This window comes from Triticum dicoccoides, chromosome 1B (genome assembly GCF_002162155.2).
Source record: "Triticum dicoccoides isolate Atlit2015 ecotype Zavitan chromosome 1B, WEW_v2.0, whole genome shotgun sequence".
Lineage (NCBI taxonomy): Eukaryota > Viridiplantae > Streptophyta > Magnoliopsida > Poales > Poaceae > Triticum > Triticum dicoccoides.
Genome location: NC_041381.1, coordinates 172,465,953 through 172,472,773, shown reverse-complemented (window position 1 = coordinate 172,472,773; position 6,821 = coordinate 172,465,953).

Here is a 6,821-nt window from a genome sequence, read left to right as displayed (position 1 = left end):
GGCAGCTGATTTTAATCTGACAACCCTTGCTCTCCGGCTCTTCCCTTACCTGTGCACATACATAGCACGAGGCATGGCGGCGGCACCTAGGGTTTCCCGTGCCGCATCCTCACGCGCGTTGCATCGGCTCAATCTGGGCACGATGCCTTGCCTTGCGTCGATCTCCTCCCGCACCGGAATCCCGCTCGAGCGAGTCGTGGTGGTCGAGGCCGGCAGCGCCGCGCACTTCCCTTGGATCCCGGTCGAATCGCATGCTCATCACGCCGTCACCTGGATGGATCACCCACATCGCCGGGCGTGGCTCGCGCCCTTTGTCTGGATCCCGCTCGAGAGCATCGCGCGCGTCGGCCGTGGATGGATTCCCCCGTGACCGATCCATCTTTCTGTCCAGCAAGCACAACGAGCGCACGAGCATGATCCACCTTCCATGTCGAGCGAGATAGCCATGTTAGCTTAATGGGCTGGAATTACCGGCCCAGTTTACTTGAGGGCTTGGTTTCGGCCCCTGGAGCAGCATCCCATAGGACAGCTGGGCCAGATTTTACATAGTGCGAGACAGATTGCAACGAGACGTGATCTAACGGCCAGAAATGTCTAAATCACGAAAACGGACGGCTAAAAACGCAAATCGCTGAGAGAGCTCGGTTTAGGTGTGGTTATACTGTACTTAATTACTCTCTACAAAATGTAGAGTACAGGCAATCCTTATGAAGAAGATTCTGTGCTGAAATTCTTGAGTTATCCTTCCCTTGACATGGAGAAGGGCATTATAAAGCCGGTGTTAACTGTTAATGTAAGTCGGTCCTTCTAAAGCCTTTATCCTCAACTGTTGTTTAATTTGCTCATACTCCCTATCGTTTACTGCTGTTTAGTTTGCTGTTTCTACCAAAATGCATGTTCGTAAGAACCGTAAGTTCTAAGTTTTGCTTGTAAAACCAAATTTCTTATTCATACCATGCACATTACTTAATACTCCCTATATGTATGCTTGGTTTTGTGGATCTATAATCCAGTGTGTGGTGAAGCAGCCCATGTTTGCACCTTGTCATCTTCTATTTTATCTTACTGATGTGGCTGATGATATGAACAACATGCCATGCACATTATCCAAAATAGATACAATGATTTTCTTTGCCCTTCATCTATGCTTGTTATGTTGACATGGTAATCCAGTAGTGTGGTGAAGCTCCCCGCATTATGAACAATGCCAAATTATGCTATTGATATTTTGAACTTACTCTTTATTTTCTATTTGAAATTGGATAGAATTGACAGAACAGTTATCATCTTTGTTTATACACGTGCAAAACCTATCATCTCTCTGCTTTGTTTCAGGGTGATATGCCTAATGGCATGCACAAGTCTGCTGAAGGCTGTGAGACAAACCCAACATATATTGTAGCAAAGAAGGCAAAACATCTTGAAGATAGCGAGACAACCCCAAAGTCTTGTCTTGATGCAGTGTTCAAGTTACTTGAGACTAACAGTCAGACAAGCTCACAGAATTCGTTGTCTGAATCAGTTCGACTTCTTCAGTCCCAAGTTCTAGCAGAAAGGCATTCTGCAACTCAACTTCGACTTGAAGTCCTATCTCTAAGAAAGATTGCGGAGAACACCAATGAGAACCTCATCGCTAAACAGCTACACCTCGAAGCTATGACTGACATGCTAGGCCGGTCTCACAGCCTTGCTCAGCAGCTTGCGCAGCAGTTCCCCCGTAAGGCTAACCTTTCTTGAACTGTCTTGGAAGTGGTCTTGGTTTAGTATTATTTTGTTACGCTGCAATGGTGCCCAGTTTTTGTAATCTGCTTCTTCGTTGCGCTTTATGATCACTGGTGGCGAACTTCGGTGCCCACTGGATGTAAAATACCTTAAATCCTTTATTGTATAGTGTAGGTTTATTCTTAGTTACTATGCCGTAATTTATTTATTGTATAGAGTAGGTTTGTTCTTAATTCCTACTAGTTACTGCCATCATTCGCTATCTGAAAAAAATCAGATGTAGTCGACCAGGCCGAAACATTCGATAACGGGCCAGGTTTTTAGCGGGCCACAATTGGGCCGGCCTGCGTCTTTTTTGGGCCCGAATGATTGGGGCCTTCACACATTGCGCCAGGCCCAAACTTACACCGGCCTATATTTTAGTTGGTCCTTTTGTCAACCCAGCGCTTAGTTTGGCCCAGGTAGCGTTGGGCCATTAACAGGCTGAATATTGTACTGGCCTGTTACGGCCGAGATGAAACCATGGGCCTTTAGCAGGCCAAAATGCATGTTGGGCCTCAATTTTCACTAGTCGTCGACGGGCCTTCAGCAGGCTGAAATGTAGACCGGGCCGTTACCAGGACGAAACATATCTCGGGCCTTAGTTGGCCCACTGATATCATGGGCCTTTAATAGGCCGAAAGCTTAGTACAGGCATCAACAGGCCGAATTACGCGACATGCCTTTAACAGACCCAAAGTCACGTTGGGCTTAACTGATGCCACCTTTAGCACGGGCCGTTAGTGGGCCCGATGTCCCGTCGGACCATATATGGCCCATGGGCAGCATGGACCATTCCCAGGCCGAAAGTCACACCGGCTGAAATGGGCCCATATCTACATCAGGCCTCTAATAGGCCGAAAGTCACTGGGCTGTAGTTGGGCCCGAATATCCGGCGAACAATTAACGGGCCAGATCTGGCTTCGGGCCGCAAATGGGCCCAAATATTGCGCGAACAATTAACGGGCTAGATCTGGCTTCGGGCCGTAAATGGGCCCAAATATTGGGCGAACAATTAACGGGCCAGATCTGGTTTCGGGCTGTAAATGGGCCTTTATGAAGCAGGCCGTTATTGGGCTGGCCCACTAGTACCTGATTAAGTTCTACAGGCCTTTTACTGGGCCGGCCTTTTTAACCTATATCGGCCTCTGTTGGGCCCAGCCACGTGTCAACGTACCATAGGCATGGCTCCTCCAATGGACGGGCGACATCTGGCCCACTGACGAGCTGACAGGTGTTCCCTTCGGCCAATCAGAATTTTACACGTGGAAATTTCCCATTGGTCGGGGCTGTTAATGGGTTATCAGATCCAAAATCCGACCCGATAGCTTAACGGCATTCCGTTACGGTGGATGCCACGTGTCGGTCACCCTTGACGAAAGCACTTCTGTGACGCGCGGTTTATCGTCATGGAAGTGGACACTTCCGTGATGATAATTTTGGTAATGTCATGGAACACTTCTACGATAGCACAGGTATGACTATCTTGATTCTGTCATAAATTTGTCATGGATGAACATGCATGACAAAAAACGTGACCTACTGTGACAAACACGTACCATCACGGAAGTGTATTTTTTTGTAGTGGATGTATGTTGTCTTTCCTCTAGTGGTGTTATGTGAATGTCGACTACATGACACTTAACCATTATTTGGGCCTAGAGGAAGGCATAGGGAAGTAATAAGTAGATGATGGGTTGCTAGAGTGACATAAGCTTAAACCCTAGTTTATGCGTTGCTTTGTTAGGGGTTGATATGGACCCATATGTTTAATGTTGTGGTTAGGTTTACCTTAATACTCCTTTTTATAGTTGTGGATGCTTACAATAGGGGTTAATCATAAGTGGGATGCTTGTCCATGTTAGGGCAGTACCCAAGTACCGGTCCACCCACATATCAAATTATCAAAGTATCGAACGCGAATGTTATGAACGTGATGAAAACTAGCTTGACGATAATTCCCATTGTGTCCTCGGGAGCTCCTTCTTCATTATTAGAATTTGTCCAGGCTTATCCTTTGCTACATAAAGGATTGGGCCACCTTGCTGCACTTTATTTACTTTTTGCTCGTTACTATTTATCTTATCACAAAACTATCTATCACCTACAATTTCAGTGCTTGCAGAGAAAACCTTACTAAAAACCGCTTATCGTTTCCTTCTGCTCCTTGTTGGGTTCGACACTCTTACTTATTGAAAGGACTACGATAGATCCCCTATACTTGTGGGTCATCAATGCTCATCTCGATTTTGGTGAAACTGCACAAAATGATCCGATGGTCAAAAGGTTGCAAACTTCATTTATTAGGAAGCTCGAATGTTGCCAGCAAATTGAAGCCTGGTCAGGGTTCACGGTTCAAGGGCTAGGGACTACATGGATCATTTTTTTCTTTAGCTGCCTCTGTTCCAAAATAAGTGTCAACTTTAGTAGTAGTACAACTTTGTACTAAAGTTTGCACAAAGTTGGGGCACTTATTTTGGAATGGAGGGAGTACATATTTGCTATGATCTGTCAATCATTGAGATGCAATAGCATGCATGATAGTCTCCTTTGTATTTGATGAAATGTTGCAACGAGCAACCTTGGACACAAGATACATGTAACAGGAGTTGGAAGCTTCATAGCATTCTACAAATTTATCTCGGTGATAAATTACAGTACGTAGAGATTTCACCATGAACCACATGCGGGTGTATATAGATGCATTTTAAGTGTAGATTCATTCATTTTCTTCCGTATGTAGTTCACCTAGTGGAATCTCTACAAAGACTTATCTACTAGTAATAGCTAGCCCCCACTACTAGGAATTCTCTATCCTCTCCTTGAGCCACATCATCAAAATTGATGTAGCCATTGGATGAAGTAAATCAGTCCATAATAGCCGTCTGATCTAGACATTGAGAGGCTCCGCACTAAGCCACATGCAAGCATGCAGAAATACCATGGCACATGCATGTGAGTGGGTTTTAAATCACATCAACATGTCTGCATGCAAGCATGCACCGGTATCATGCATGTAAGTGAGCTTTTAAGTCCCATTAACATGTCAAAAGGAAAAATATAATCCCATTATGCAGTAGGAGTTGGCTGATCTTTTTTCCTTACATGGGATGATCTAAATGATGATGGGAGTTTATTTAGTTTGGCTACCACATTTGTCATGCGGTTATAGAGTTTTTTTAGTTCTATGAAATCGATAATTTTGCGCAAAGAGATATACCGCTGTTCCGCGGCAACGCGCGGGGACTCATCTAGTATTATTTAGGAATGGAGGGAGTACTATGTAAAGAGTTAGGTGTCGCACGGTGATAGTGTGAGGTGGGCCATGTAATCACTGAGCCTGCGTGTTTTCACTGCTCTTGCACTCCTCCGCTGTAAGAATGGAGAAAATTGTAATGTAGTAGTAGTAGTACCTCCTTTCGCCGAAAGCGTGGGACATCCAGCAGTCCTACCACCTCAGTAATAAAGACCAATGAGCTGTCAAATCACATAGACCCAGCAGTAAGTTGGACGGACGAAGCAACCATCACTCTTGCGCCAGTGAGAGGTCGCGTCCGCTCTGCCCGGGCATGAATGCGGCACCGATTCTTTCAAGCGGCATTGACCGTTTTGGGCGGGAAGCGCGCGCGCGATGGAGGGGCTTTGGGTGGGCCAGGCTGGTCAGGAGCGGGCGTGGCAGCTGTCCGCATGTCCCTACCGGACACGCCCGGAAACGAGAGGATGCACCGACTCTCGCGGCTAAAATCGTACACTACACACCATCTCTCTGTAGGAGTAGGTCGATCTGTCGCACTCTCTAACACACACATGCTGTTAAACACACACACGCACACGCACGCACCTTGGTCCCGTTGTAGCTTCTAACGTGACTTATTACACCTAGACGGAGGGAGTAGTAAGTATATGAGATACGGTGGCACACTGACTTAAGTCGAATACAAGTGCCCAAAATTTGTGTGCATGTTATAATAAGGATTCACTTAAAATAGTACGTGAGCGAACAGAGGGATCAATTGGACAGTGTTCCCGAGCAGTAGCGAGATGTGTGAGGTAAGATACACCGCTGGCGCTTTTAATTTTTCTTATTAATTTGTTTGTTTCACCCTCTTACTGGTGGGACCCAACGTACTACATGGAGAGAGGTAAGGTCACTAAGGCTGCATTATTTCTGCACCACTGTGGATAGTCTTACCACCAAAGCCACATGACACGATTATGATTGAAATCCCAATGACTCCCACACACACAAAAAAACATGGCATGCTTGTCACACGAATGCAGGAATGTATAAAAGGTTATTTTCCTCTCGTTGAACATAACGGGAGGGTTGTGTAGCTGGTTAGCCTGTTCGCTCATCAAACTTGAGGTCTCGGGTTCGATAACTACACTTGAGCATAATTTTTGTCAGGAGGATTCTTTGACTGGTCAAAATGTTTTCTAGGGTTTGCACGCTTCACACTCTCTCTCAAGTATATATATATATACGTTGGAGCCTCAGCGCTTGTAGTTGCTCTCTTCACACTCTCTTGCCCTCTCCCCTGGAGCCTCAGCGCTTGTAGTTGCTCTCTTCACACACTCTCGCCCTCTCCAGATCTAAACAAGACTTCGCTGGCCTCTCTCTCCCCTCACTGCTGCTCAAAGAGCTGGCAGGATCCGTCCGTCGAGAAGGGAAGGAGGCTTAACGTTGTCGCCGTCGGCGAGGGAGGGAATACACTACCGGCGCAGCTGTTCATTTTCCACCCAGCAGCGGCGCGGGAGGGCCTCCGACCCCTTCTTCTTCGTCGTCGTCCTGTCGCCCACCAAACCACACCCCAAGAACCTTAAGGTATATTTTACTTACTACACATGCATTGCTCTAGCTGCATGTATACCATGAATCTAGGACGTTGTTCTAAGAGGAAAGGAGTGGGAAATGTTGTATATAGCATGAATCTAGGACGTGGTTCAAAGAGGAAATGAAGGGGGAAAGTTGTATAGCATGAATCTAGGATGTGGTTCATAGAGGAAAGGAATGGGGGAAAGTAGTGGGGAAAGTTGTATCGCATAAATCTAGGACACGG